The sequence below is a fragment of the Conger conger genome, chromosome 10 (assembly GCF_963514075.1).
Source record: "Conger conger chromosome 10, fConCon1.1, whole genome shotgun sequence".
NCBI lineage: Eukaryota > Metazoa > Chordata > Actinopteri > Anguilliformes > Congridae > Conger > Conger conger.
The window spans coordinates 19,029,407-19,044,578 of record NC_083769.1 but is presented as its reverse complement, the minus strand read 5'-3'; positions in this window follow the sequence as shown (position 1 = coordinate 19,044,578).

Sequence of the window (15,172 nt, the reverse complement as noted above, 5' to 3'; positions counted from 1 at the left end):
ACTCTGTCTCAATACATTTTCCATTTAGACAAAGGCTGCAGGCTCTCAAACATACATGTATCATCAGGCTGTAAGTGTTGGGGCCCAGTTCAGATCCAGATTGATACCGGCAGGCTTGGTGAGAGGCACACACACCGTGGCTACAGCTGTTTCCAAACTCTCGAGTTCCATAAATATTGATTGACCGTGTCCCCCAGGGCAACTCGAAATGACTCTTTGTCAACATTTGGAAAGGGGCGACAGGTTATCCCGGATGATAAATTTGAAAGGACCAAGGATTTGGCAAGAGCAAACATAGCTGGAGCACATAACAAGATGACTGCAAGCCTCCTCGTCTGCCATTGCAAGGTCAAGTTGTCCAGCATTGCCCCCATGGATATTGTGTAAAATTCAAATGCAACAACACAGGGACTGTTTGTTCTCTCTGCGGCATTGTAAAATGTTTCTAACTAAATTGTTCTCAATTTACAGAAATGGCAATTTAAGCCTACATCCCATACATCTGTCAGACCAGGCCCTGGTACATGCCATTGGCTTCAACCAATTTTTACAATAGCTCTTGCAGTTTAATATCAGAGTATCCTCTATATTTTCCCGTAAAATAAAGATTTGGGTAGTATTCCTGAGCACAATTTTGTGAAATCAACATTAATTTCTTATGGTCCTGCTGAACCTTTTGCATAAAATGAGAAATGAATGGATGATATAATAGATATCTTTGTCAAAATATTATTATAATATTACAATCTATCCGGTTCTCGGATTGCCTGTTCTGATCTATTTTGTTTACCTCAACCTTCTCTTTCTGGATTACCCTTCTGTCTCTGATTGGATTTCTTGTTACCGGACTTTGATTGGAATTTGTTTAACGCTTACTGGATCACATTCTGTACCTTCACCCATTTGGATTAGTTTACTGTGTCTGAATCTTTGCCTGTAACCCCGACCACAATTCAGATTATCCTGTCTGTATCTGTCTGCTAACGTTTGATCCCTGCCTGTCTAACTTGACTTAATAAACATTCCATCATTGCCTACGTCCTGGTTGCGATTGGTTCCTCGAGTCCTGACACTTTATTTTCCATCAAATACAGTGTTCCCCTTTAAATTGGTTGCTTTGCTTTGTATATAAAGGAGTAACATGGTGTTTGAATGTAACATTTGCCAGTTGTCTTCAGGCAATAACAGAACAAAAAATTTATTTTTCTCAATTTCCCACTATAAAAGTTTACCCAAACTGTCTGCCTGTGGTAATGAGAACTGTGAATTAGCTATGATTGACAGACTGTGCTCCCACTTTCCACACATTGTTACCATAGCTACCTCCATGATATGTGCTTATCTTGGGAGACTAAATTCTGAAAGCTAGCTAACTTAGTATATGAACTATCGATAGGTAAGGTAAGGATGCTGACTTATCCAATGATATTTTTTTATAGCTAGCTAGCCAAGTTAAGATAAAAGCACAACTATAATGTCCTTATGAAAGCAAACTAGCAAGCTAACATTATTGATAACATCACCTTATGAAAGCAAACTAGACAGCTAGATAACGTTAGCTAATGAGCAAAATTAATATAACCAGGAATCCTCCAGGAGGTGAGCGGTGCAAACTATGGGTGACAAGTTATAGGGGATGGATAAGGGGAGTGGTTATCCTTGTGTGACGCACTATGAGGAGAACAACTGGACGCATTTAATATTTTCATCGTGTTTCTTCAATGCAAATTGCTTATAAAAACCTAGAAAGTGTCACCAACCATCATGTGTTTGAGAGATCCACCTTTAAAGACATTCATCTTTCCATCTTTTAGCTTTTCTGAGAAAATATATTACTATTTATTTGAAAATTGTCTTTGTCTAAGGCTATGTGGGCTTAATGGGGGCCTTTCCCCTAATTAGGTTGCAACTAGCAACAGTAAGCAAGAGCAAGAAATAAGCAGTGAGCTAATTAGCCAGCAAATAGCACTACTGTACCATAGCTAGTTAACCTGTTAACCTTAGCTGCCTCGCATGTTGCAACACTTTTCAAAACAGTTACATAATTGAAAACTAATTAAATGTATTTTTGACTAAAATCTAATATAGTTTGTTAAAAAAAAAAAACTACTCATCGGGTGTCTCGGTGGCACAGCCTGTAGAGCACTGACCGCATGCTCATTGCGAGCCGCGACGTCGGCAGTTCGAATCTGACCGTCTGACATTTGTCGCATGTCTTCCCCTCTCTCTCACTCCCATTCTTCCTGTCTCTCTATACTATATACTGTCCAATAAAGCTGAAAAAGGCCAAAAAAAAAAAAAAAATCTTTAAAAACTACTCATCTACATCTACTACTGCCCCTGCAACCATTTAACGATGTATAAAAATTACATTCACAGACCCTCAATTTCAATAGCAATCGTCGTCAGAAGAACACTGTGTTTATTTTAAATGTTTTTAAATTAAAAGGGCAGGGGAGTTGCTCATATCTCAATCTGTCTGTTGAGTTTACACAGGGAATCAGTCTGGGCAGGCTTCTGTGCTTTTGGGTGGCTGGTCAGAAATCCATACCATCTCATTAATGCTTGGATTGGATTCAGACCCCATTACCATCCTCTTCCATTACCATCCGCTTCCTTCCAGGGCCTTTGGAAAACAAATATTATTTCTGTGCAAATCCCTGCTGAGGAAATAATTATGCCCATATCTTCATGAGTATAATATTAGTGAATATGCGCATGTATGTCAGTTATCCTTCTCTGCATAGATATATTGTACCTTCATTGTCTATTTTTAGATTTTACTTTGGCTGCATCTCAATAGGATTCCTGGCAGTTATAGTAAGAATATTTAATGTGAGGGTTCTTGATTTGTTCTGGGATTTTCAGTCGTTTTCAGTGTTTTTGTGTTTTTGGTTGATCTTAGTGTCTTCCTCAGCAGAGTGTTTGGCTTCAGAGAGAAAAGCTCACACCAGGCAGATTATCTGCAATGATGAGCTTCTTCAGGGCTTTCCTGTATTATTGATGTGGAAGGAGGCTCATTGAGCCACCCAGCCACATTAATTTTCTCCTGACCTTTATTCCTCAGTACACAGTGTCCTATTGGATTTCCCATCTTTAAAATTCTGCCTTATACTGTGCACCCTGAGGAATGCTGGGAAATAAACAATCCTCATTTGTTGAAATAAAAGAACAATTGGAGATATCACAAGGCCTGGATTCAATCAACATTTGGCCTTCACACTGACTTACTACTGAATATAAATCAGTAATCATTGAAAATCTGCTGAAATATTCATGATGTATATGGATAATTACAATGCAATGCTGACTAAATATTAAACTGAAATTACACTCCTTATTATGAGCACCAGGGCTGGACTGGCTATATAGTCTACATGCCCGCGGGCATGTGGGCCGGTCTAGTTTTGGGCCGGTTTGGGCCGGTATGATTTATTTATTTATAAAAAAGAAAAAAAAAGAAATTAAAAAAAACATTTTTCATGTTTTTGTTATCGAGCGACCCCCAAAAAATTGACAGCGGCCCATTGGCTCATTTTCTATACTGACAGACTGCAAGGATGTTGTAGTGATGGGCGGTGTCCGACCGATTGTGGTGGGCCGGTCTGAGCCAAATGGCAGGGCCTATTTTTTGCCCCAGTCCAGCCCTGATGAGCACCCACATTTATTTAAATAAACTGGACAGATTGAACTTCTGAGCGCTACAGAAATAAAACTTGATATACAGTAGAACAAAATAAATTGTTGTATCTGTCACAAAAAAGTGATGTTCTAAGTGAAATGTTTGCATTTTCTGAAAGCCTCAAAAGACAGGAAATTAAATTGATCGGCCCAAACACTAACATCAGCCTGCTCTCCAGCAAGGTGTATCACACAGATCTCAGAAAACTGCAACAGCCATGTATAATGTCTACTGTACATCGAACATGGGCTCACCATGAGGCAGATTATTGAAGATTCAAACCTCTCAAAAAATTCATAATCTTCGAGTCGTGCACTGTAAAGTGTATTGGCAAATTTAAAGTATTCACATTAAAGTTAGTGGAAATACAGTGGTGTGAAAAAGTGTTTGCCCCCTTCCTGATTTCTTATTTTTTTGCATGTTTGTCACACTTAAATGTTTCAGATCATCAAACAAATTTAAATATTAGTCAAAGACAACACAAGTAAACACAAAATGCAGTTTTTAAATGAAGGTTTTTATTATTAAGGGAGAAAAAAAATCCAAACCTACAAGGCCCTGTGTGAAAAAGTGATTGCCCCCTAAACCTAATAACTGGTTGGGCCACCCTTAGCAGCAACAACTGCAATCAAGCGTTTGCGATAACTTGCAATGAGTTTTGGCCCACTCATCTTTGCAGAATTGTTGTAATTCAGCCACATTGGAGGGTTTTCGAGCATGAACCGCCTTTTTAAGGTCATGCCACAGCATCTCAATAGGATTCAGGTCAGGACTTTGACTAGACCACTCCAAAGTCTTTGTTTTTCTTCAGCCATTCAGAGGTGGACTTGCTGGTGTGTTTTGGATCATTGTCCTGCTGCAGAACCCAAGTTTGTTTCAGCTTGAGGTCACGAACAGATGGCCGGACATTCTCCTTCAGGATTTTTTGGTAGACAGCAGAATTCATGGTTCCATTTATCACAGCAAGTCTTCCAGGTCCTGAAGCAGCAAAACAGCCCCAGACCATCACACTACCACCACCATATTTTACTGTTGGTATGATGTTCTTTTTCTGAAATGCGGTGTTACTTTTACGCCAGATGTAATGGGACACACACCTTCCAAAAAGTTCAACTTTTGTCTCGTCAGACCACAGAGTATTTTCCCCAAAGTCTTGGGGAACATCAAGATGTTTTCTGGCAAAATTGAGACGAGCCTTAATGTTCTTTTTGCTCAGCAGTGGTTTTCGTCTTGGAACTCTGCCATGCAGGCCATATTTGCCCAGTTTCTTTCTTATGGTGGAGTCATGAACACTGACCTTAACGGAGGCAAGTGAGGCCTGCAGTTCTTTGGATGTTGTTGTGGAGTCTTTTGTGACCTCTTGGATGAATCGTCGCTGCACTCTTGGGGTAATTTTGGTCGTCCGGCCACTCCAGGGAAGGTTCACCACTGTTCCATGTTTTCGCCATTTGTGGATAATGGCTCTCACTGTGGTTTGCTGGAGTCCCAAAGCTTTAGAAATGGCTTTATAACCTTTTCCAGACTGATAGATCTCAATTCCCTTCTCTCTCTTTTGTTCCTGAATTTCTTTAGATCTCGGCATGGTGTCTAGCTTTTGAGGATCATTTGGTCTTCATTTGATCATTTGGAGGATCAAATCGAACTCAGGTTTGATAAACCACAGTTAAGTTATGTTTTAACAGGGGGGGCAATCACTTTTTCACACAGGGCCATGTAGGTTTGGATTTTTTTTTCTCCCTTAATAATAAAAACCTTCATTTAAAAACTGAATTTTGTGTCTACTTGTGTTGTCTTTGACTAATATTTAAATTTGTTTGATGATCTGAAACATTTAAGTGTGACAAACATGCAAAAAAATAAGAAATCAGGAAGGGGGCAAACACTTTTTCACACCACTGTAATTTCCAACATGTGTCCTATTATGTGACTACATATCTTTTATCACTGTTTTAACATAGCTCGTCCGGAAAGTGTGTCGGTATGTAGCATACAGTTTTCCAAATAATGTGATTAATTGATAGATCCTGCATTTAAGTGTATATTACATTATTGTGTATCAATACTGTTAAATGTATTAAAATAATTATATGCTATCATGTTAATGTTATGCAAATAATTGGGTATAAATGAAAAAGTGGTGTCTTGAAAATTGGCCACACATTACATTGTGGTGATGAATATGTTTATTTTTGTACTATATGCATGACATCATATATCTTTGTAGTTATCTTAATCAACATAAGCCTAATGCATGTTTTGACTGTAATTTTATTTGAGGGAAAACCGTTTTGCTATAAACAATATAATAGTATACACATTCTAGTTTCATTTGTTAAACTTGCCAATATCTCTACATTAATTGGCCGTACCCAAGACAAAGGCCAAAGCTGTCTGACGAGCAATCAGAAAAGAGTTGGTGCTAAGGTTTTATTTTCCTGGTAATTTCATGTTGGACTGTCAGATAAATTAGCTTCAATGCGATTTATAGTTTTCATGCTGACAAAATGTAAGACACAGCCACTTTGTTATGGTTAAGGTCTCCTTTGATGTTTCTGTCATGAATTGGGCTCAATACGAATGATTAAAGGTCCACTCACTTAAGCCCACTTGTGCTCAGATTACAAATTGAAAGTTGCCTCAGTTTATTGTAGCTAAGGCTAATTTATCACTGTTGTGTGGCCCCTCCTTCAAATGGGCCTATAGCAATCTCTGGAGATGGCTTATTCATTGAGTTTGATAGGTACGAAACAAAACATGCTCTCAGACAGGTGGCACAGAGGAGTTTAGATTAATTTGTGTATTAATTAGTTAGTATTAGTATTAGTATTAATCTTAAATTCATAATTTTTCACCACTGCCACCGCCTAACCTTATCGTCCTGAAAATCGTTGATCGTTGAAAATTTTGGGGACCGCTTGGCTCCTTTCTCCATCTGGAAATGGGCACCAATAGACATAGTTCTTTGCTGCCAAGCTCCCAGCATGGGCATTTTGCTAATCGGCTGGTGCGTCTCCCACTGTTAAAGCTGGGCACATATCACTGCTGTGTGGTGCCAAGAATGGGCCAGGCGGAGACTCCTCCCTCTTTTACACAGTGTCTTTCTGATACCCTCTGTCCCTTTATTTAAAGTTGAAGGCCACATCATGAGTTCAGCAATCAACATGGTGCTTTCATGTCATCTGGTGGTACAGTAAATATGAGGCTAAAAGTCTGCCCCTTACAAAACCAAAGTATATTGCCATATATTGAAAAACAAAATATCAAGGCACCCCTGGTTTATTACTTGTTTATTACGTGCATCCACCTATGGCAAGGATAACAGCAGTCTTTTCCTGTAATGCTTGACAAGGTTAACCCTCCCCCCCGCCCACACCTATTTTGTACTAAATTGTCAATATCTCAAAAACGATTTACTGAACACATATGGTTGAAAAATTAAATGAAAGAAGAGGCTTGCACCATTCAGAAATTCGAGACAGAACAAATTTATGTCAGAGCATGTACATACAGTGTACACAAAAGATACATTCAAATACATTCGCTCAGGTATAGTCCCGGCAAATATATAGCTCTATCGAGTCAGAAAACAGTTGTAGCTCCATTAGCAGGTGTGATATTTGGTTCCATAAATGTATCTGTGTGGAATAATTAGCTAAACAAACTTACGTATACTTCTATCAAACCGAAATATGTCTGCCAGGTGTGCAATAAAAGTGATCTATGAAAAGAATTTACTTCCGAATGATATATTATTGTTTCTTATATTGGAACATGATTTTTTGGTATCAAGGATTGTTATAATATACCTTTTATTGTCTGAGTCTGTGGCAAGATGAGGGTTTTAACTGAGTGTGGCAAGGGGGAGGCTACAGTGTTATTTCCCTGTTTTGCAAATAAGAGGCTGATAAGCATCTAAACTGCTGCTCTTGCTAGCACAGAGTCATCTCCATGTTTAAATGCATTGCTATTTTGTGGTTTTATTATGTTGCAGTTTGTATTATTATTAAAATACGAACACAACAATAATTTGGGATGTCAACAGGCTGAAGTACAGGCCTAGCAGAGCATCACCAGGGCAGATAACCAGCAGACTTCAGGCAATCATTGATTGCAAAGGATTTGCAATGAAATATTGCACATCATGACTTTATTTCAATCTGTGTTAATTTGTCCAATTACTTTTGGTCCCGTAAAATCGTGGGGACTTTAACCACATAGTGATTGTTTTACTTCAAATGTTTGTTTGCTGGAATACAGACTAAAAACAACAACAAATGTCTAAATATTTATGGACTACACTGAAGATATTTCTGCCATATATGGCAATTAGCAAATCAGTAGTCATTGAGGACATTTGAAAACTATAAAATGATTAATTATCTTAAATCATAATCTGTATGTTCTTATTTATATGACTTACAGTAATGCATAATGTAATTTGAAACTAGCAAATTCCTAGAATTTGAGGTACAAGTACAAGGCACAGTTTGCAATGGAATTACCATAAAAAAATAAAGAATTTCAAATGCATTTTTGTTTGTTTGTTTGATTTGTTTCAGTCCCTAGAGTGGAACTGTTTTCTTTTTTCAGTGACATTTATCAAGCGCTGTCTCTGTCTTTATGCACTGGGAATATGAAACAACTGTTTTGCACCCTGCAGGAAAATCCACAGACATCCTCAGATTCTTCTTTCACTGCCATCACCAAACATTAACTGCCACCAAACTGTTGCAAAACGGACACATGAATGGTCAGCTAAGTGCCAGGTGGCTGGAGGGCACCAACATACAATAAAACCAACTCACAAAATAGCCAGCAGAGGGCTCAGGTCAACATTATGTGGCTACCTTCAAATGAGCATGCGACAACATTCAAATACTCAGATGAATCTGAAGGAGGCACAAGATACACTTCATGTGGGTTCATCAGAGGTGGAAAGTGTGTGGAAAGCCAGTGTTAAAGCAGGTGGAAAGTGTGTGGAAAGCCACTGTTAAAGCAGGTGGAAAGTGTGTGGAAAGCCACTGTTAAAGCAGGTGGAAAGTGTGTGGAAAGCCTGTATTAAAGAGGTGGAAAGTGTGTGGAAAGTCAGTGTTAAAGCAGGTGGAAAGTGTGTGGAAAGCCTGTATTAAAGAGGTGGAAAGTGTGTGGAAAGCCAGTGTTAAAGAGGTGGGAAGTGTGTGGAAAGCCTGTATTAAAGAGGTGGAAAGTGTGTGGAAAGCCTGTGTTAAAGCAGGTGGAAAGTGTGTGAAAAGCCAGTGTTAAAGCAGGTGGAAAGTGTGTGGAAAGCCTGTATTAAAGAGGTGGAAAGTGTGTGGAATGCCTGTATTAAAGAGGTGGAAAGTGTGTGAAAAGCCTGTATTAAAGAGGTGGAAAGTGTGCGGAAAGCCAGTGTTAAAGCAGGTGGAAAGTGTGCGGAAAGCCTGTTGAAGTGTGTGAAAAGCCTGTGTTAACACAGATAGAAAGTGTGTGTTAAAGCATGTAGAAAGTATGAGTTAAAGCAAGAGAAAAGGGTGTGTTAAACGGTGTGGAAAGTGTGTGTAAAAGCATGTGGAAAGCCTGTCTAAAAGTGATTCTAGCTGAGACGAGGCTTGATTTGGCGAGGCAAGGATGGCTGCAAGGGAAGCCATGACTCACCTAGTTCAGAGGCTGTGTGTTGGAAAGGCCACATGGATCACGAGCCCTTACGTAAGCCTCCCTCTGACCCAGATGAAACAAGCAGCACAACAGCCAAGGGATCTTCTCTGGATGTGATGAATGGGATGTATATGGCAATATTGCATGACACCGGTACAGGGAATGACATGCAATGGCACTGCTGTATTTCATTTGATTCAAGGAAAATTTAATAAAACCTTTTTTTTTTTTTATAGTCGAACTAATTCGACCAGTTTGGTGGCCCTTCCAATACATCACATATTGCATCATCTGAATCCAAGCTCAGGTGGACACAGGTTAAATTGCTGGGAAAGTGTTTACACACTTAAGTTGTGCTGTTACACCAACAAGATGCAGACTGGCTTTTGACATAAACAGTCAATTGATTGATTTCTGTAATTTCCCTTTTCTCTGCAAAGTCATTTCGCAATGGCCCCTGCACAAAGCCTCTGGAAATAAATGTAAGAAATTATAGCCTGCTGCCAACAATCATAGCTATTGAAAGAAAATCAATGGTGACAAAACTTGTTAGCTGAGAGAAGGTAGCGAGAGGCCTCATGGTCACCATGGTACCAAAAAGAGGATTCTCGTAAATTGGGGGCAGCTCTATGCTTTGAATGCAAGGTATAACACAGTTGGTAATTCCACCAGGGTTCCAGCTGGTTTTAAGTTGGTTTGGAGATGGTCAAGCTGTCAACAAGATGGTTCTGAAAGAAACCATACTGGCAGGAAATTAGACCGTCGTCAAATTCCAGGTGGCATCAAGCTGGAGCCAGCTATATTCCATCAGCAAATTCCAGCTGGAACTTCCACCAGGGAACGCTACACAAAATGTCCACCTTCTACCAGAATGCAGGGAAGCTGGATCCACGCCTGAGGATTCTTCTCCTTCATCAGCTGAAGGATCTGGCTGCCTCTCGCCGGCAGCTCTCTGTCTGTCCCTGCCAGGTTTTTTTTTCCCATCCGCAATTTTGGGTCTCTCTCTTGGCTTCTCATTCACATCAAAACCGAACCGTCCCTTCCAACTAATCCAGATGCCTGATTGTTCCCTTCCCATCCCAACCTTCTCCCTGGCTTCTTCTCTCCTCCTTGCGTTTTACACCACCACCTGTGGCCACAAATCAAGGGCGCAGTAATTTAGCTCTCTCGATCATGTTATTATAACAGAAGACTTGCTTACCGCATCACCTGCCCCCTTTGCTGAAAGTGATGTCCATTCAGAACAAGCTATTTCTTTCTTTTTCCCACTAACTGACTGATTATAGATTTTAGTAACGTTTCATATTTTTTGGTGATGCATTGCTTTAGGCCTTTCATAAACAGTAAAGTTATTTGCTCTGTTTGGTAAGTCATATTTATGCTACGGCATGTGCTTGCCTCCTCAGGGGTTGCTTAAGCTGTGGACGGTCCCACAACGCATAAATAACAATCCCTAAAAACCCATTCCTCAGTTTCCAGTGACAGACCAACTCACCGCATGCAGAAGGAAATGACACCAACCTGATAGCATCACGCTGCCAGACCGGTCATTTCCACTCCATCTGCCCAATAATGACAAAACAGCGGGATCTAAACCTCACGCGATGTGTAGCGTGTTTATTTAGGGCCGGCCTGGTCGCTGTCTGCGAGTGAAGCCTTCCATTGTGGCTCTCGTCAGAGCGTGAACACGCAGCTGTGTTATTAGATGCCCGATGCAGTTTAGGTTCCTCAAAATAGAGCCGCAATGAAGGCTGAAACCAATAATTAAGCAGAACACAGCATTTGGAATGCCTGTCCGTATAGATCGAGCGTGAATGCAATTACTTCCTCGGCCTTCGTTGAGCCGAAGCGGCAAGAATTTTGTGCAGCAGAACAATGGTAATCCTACACAGCTTTCAACCTTTATAATATGACTGGAGGCAAACAGGAGTTTGGGTCATTAAGCTGTCTGCCATGTTTAACCTTTGCTACAGGCATACAAATAAATAAATAATACATTAAACATTTTGCTTGTCAGAATATTTTTTTGCTTGTATTTCAATATCAATCGCATGGTTTTCAGTTAAATCGTGGTTTTATTGTGTGTCGTACATTTGTTTTTAATATCAGGGGTCACCCTGTCTGAATAGTAAAAATACAAAAGGAGGGTGGACTGGTCTCTCTTTAAAGAGAAAATACAGTTATGAATAGCCTAATTATTTGGATACAATCCTACAATCTTCTCTGAATTTCCATATCATAATCTCCATATGGTTCAAGTGCAAATGTACAGTATGGCTCCGCTATCGCCAGGCTTTTTCCTTTATTTCTGTTGATAAAAAGAATGTGACAGGAATACAGTAGGAAATAATTTGTCGAAGATGAAAATAAATGCCACTGGGTATGTTGCTTGTCAGTAGACTGTATGTCAGTATTTTTATAAGTTATTTCTGAAAGGTTCTGAACACATTGAAAATGACATGTTTATTGATCCGTACAAATTCCACATCCAGGCCTTGTGACCGAAATGATCAATGTTACAAAAATGCTCTCTGGATTGAAGAATGTACAAATAAAGAGCCTGTTAAAAGAAAGATTTTTAGATATTTGTATTCATTTGTAGACATCTGTTTTTCACTCAAATGTGGCTTTGGGATGACTTGGCTGAGTTGCATACTAGACTGTGGTGAGTATTGTGCTGTACCTTGATCAGTCAATAAGGGACAGAAAATAGAAACAATTTTGACTAATTACTGTACTTCTCTGAAAACCATTTTTTGGATCCGATTGTGTTGTTGTAATATTATAATATTTGTAAACAGTAGAGTTAAATCAGACAGAGAGCATTTCACTCTAACTGAATACTGTGAAAACCTACTGGATTGAAATCAGCTCTGGCCATTGATTTAACTCAGAACACTTTGCAACATATGGTCACTGATTACTGTAGATAAAAGTCAGGCAAAGAGACAAGGGATATGCTTTAATTTAAAATCAATTGTGTTTTTCACACATAAAAATAATTTTAAGTGCAATGAGTAAGGGCACAGTTATTTACAAATAATGGTAAGTTCTCTGCCTCCTTTCTTTGTGACTCATTTGCAGCTTTGCCAATATATATTGACCTTTTTGCATGAGAGAGATGGTTTGTGGGAAACGGCCCTGAAATGGGCTGTATCAAGCTACCTCAAGGCAGTTTACACAACTCTGCTGTGGAAAAGTTGCACAGAAAATGGCGGTATCCGTAACAACTGTCGCAGGTGACTCGTTTACCATTCTGCACCATTTACGAGCAAAATCAAAATGAAGGAAGGCACGTTTCTCAAGTCGCGAAGGAAGCTGTTGTTTATTCGCCAGCGGGCAAGGAATCCCACGCTTGGCTGACCTTCAGTCGCTCCCCGCCTCATTCGACCTGACAGGTTTCACAGAGTGAGTCAATATCACCCTTCAGCAAGACGGGCCATTGTCTCAGCACCTGCAGCCGAACCTCCACCTCACAGTCAAGCTGCACCTGACACACAGCCCAGTGGAGTCAGCATGGAGGCTGGGCAGCACGGATATTTCCATCGCTTCCTTTAGAAGGAGTCATCAAGCAGGCTCTCTGACTCAATTCTCAAGGTCAGCTGGGAAAGAAGTCAGTGATCGGTTGAGTTGAAGGGCTATGGAGTGCGATAAGGACCTCCTTGGTGGAATTATGTTGCCCTCCATGACATTAAAATATTTTCAGGCCAGCTGAAGCTTAGCTAATTTTCCAGTCTCATTGGCGCTCATTGAAACTCGTTAAATGCATGCTGAAATGAAAGATGAATGGTAATTCACTGTGCTGCAGAGAGCTTGTTTTAAAAAATATTTGATTGATGCAATTGACCTTTTAGACACCTTTCAATCTTCAGTTTCAAAGCTATCTAACAAACCGGTCTCTGCAGTTTGCATTTTGGCCTAAACACCAAATGTTTTAAACAAGACAGAGGCACAACCCTTTTCTCTGGCAACATAAAAAAAAGGCTTTTTATACAACATTACATCAATATAATGCCTCCCTTCACTCGGAGTAGTTCTTACAGGCTCAACCTCTCCCTGTTTACTACAATTGTTGGCATTTCCACCCACGCTTGCAAGTCAGTGCCACAGCGTCTCAGGGTGGCCTCAGATTTTGAATTCTGGTTAGCATTGTGGTCCCTGGCGTAACGTGACACGCTGCATAATTGACTCAGGAGTCAGCCAGCTGCTCAGTAGTGATCGTGGGTTTGATCCACACCGGCTGCAACTGTTTCAACATGAGCAGAATTATACAACCAAACGCTTGGGATTCTTGAGGGACGCAGGCCAAGAGGTTTTGCGTTTCAATTCCTGAATGAAATGACTGTGGTGCTTGGCTGAATGAGAACAATTCCCCCGGTTGAGGGTGAACATGAGGGTCATCCTTGCATGTGGCTCTGAGCAAGGTTGAGCAGAATTTCAAACACCTTATTGAAATATGTGCTTCCGTGTGTACATACATCCCTTTACCTTGGCCTCATCATCAGGTATACAAAACAAAATATTGTACATTGGAATAAATATATATATGTTTTTTCAAACCAAAGTGCAAATAATTTCAAAACCGCATGATTATGTTTTCTGACCATTAGCACCTGGAAATGGAATGTGTGTGTATACACTGGATTACTCACACCACTGGACCACCTGCAAAGCAGCCGACTATCAGCACCGTTTTTTATGGCAACACTTAATTTTGAGCCCCTTTGTATTTTCTATTTGAAACTAAATCCATTGTATTGCATTTCTTTCCATTCCCAGCGTGTTGATCGTTCAGCAGGGTCCGTACTGTAATAAAAACTCTATTGATTCACAATCAGCATGCCACTGAATTAAGAGCTCTTGGGTAGCCTTGGCCCTCGGGGGTCGTAGCCGTGGAGACCGGGACACATACTGTGCCAGTATCGAACCCGAAGGGAACGAGACAAAGCTAAAGTTTTTAATTTGCTTGCAGGGACACACAAACATCCCTCACCACCTGAACAAACACCTTCCCCCAAGCCAGCGGACTTGGCTGCCTGCAAACAGCTGGAGATGGCCGCCGGGAGACTCTGGCCAGACAGCTGCTCCCATATTATATTTTCATATAGTCACGCTCTCTCGGCGGGGGACTCGTACACTGATGCGCATGTACAGTATCAATGTCTTTCTAGGCTGGACAAATGAACTAGTGCTGGGCTGCCTAACCCTGTCCATGGATACCTACCATACTGTAGGTCTTCAACCCTAACAAAGTACACCTCATTCAACAGCTAGAGAGTTCGTTGAGCTGCTGATTAATAGAATAGCCCTGAACAAGTGTGACTTGGCTAGTGTGAACTAATGTGACTTCAGCCTTTGGCAATTTAATGATTTTAAATATTGTAGATTATTGAGGGATGGACACAATTCAATTAAGATTTTGCCACAAAAAAAGCTCCCACATCTCCACGAACTTCAATCAAAAGGGTGGAGGCTGCACTTTTTTCCAACGGGTTGTTTTCACTGATGGTACACTTTTATTTGAGTAAAGGTTCCACCTTTTTCCTTCCTTCAAGCTTGCTGATCACCATTATAGTAGCGTGAGGTTACTACAGCTACTGGGAACTGTGAGTGTACCTGTGGAGATCGGTGACAGTGTTTTGAGGCACTGGATGAGTGACGTTGGACATTTTTTTATTCCTTTGATTTAAATGTATTAATGTAGTTTCTCCAGGTTTTTCATTTTTTGTCCTCCTCCACCTTCAGTACTAGGTAAACGTATACCTAGACCGTATATTGAATTTGTTGAATATATTGAACGGTTTTCTGACCATACAGTTATTGTTGGTGCGCAAGTATGTCTAGGGGTGGCCTGTA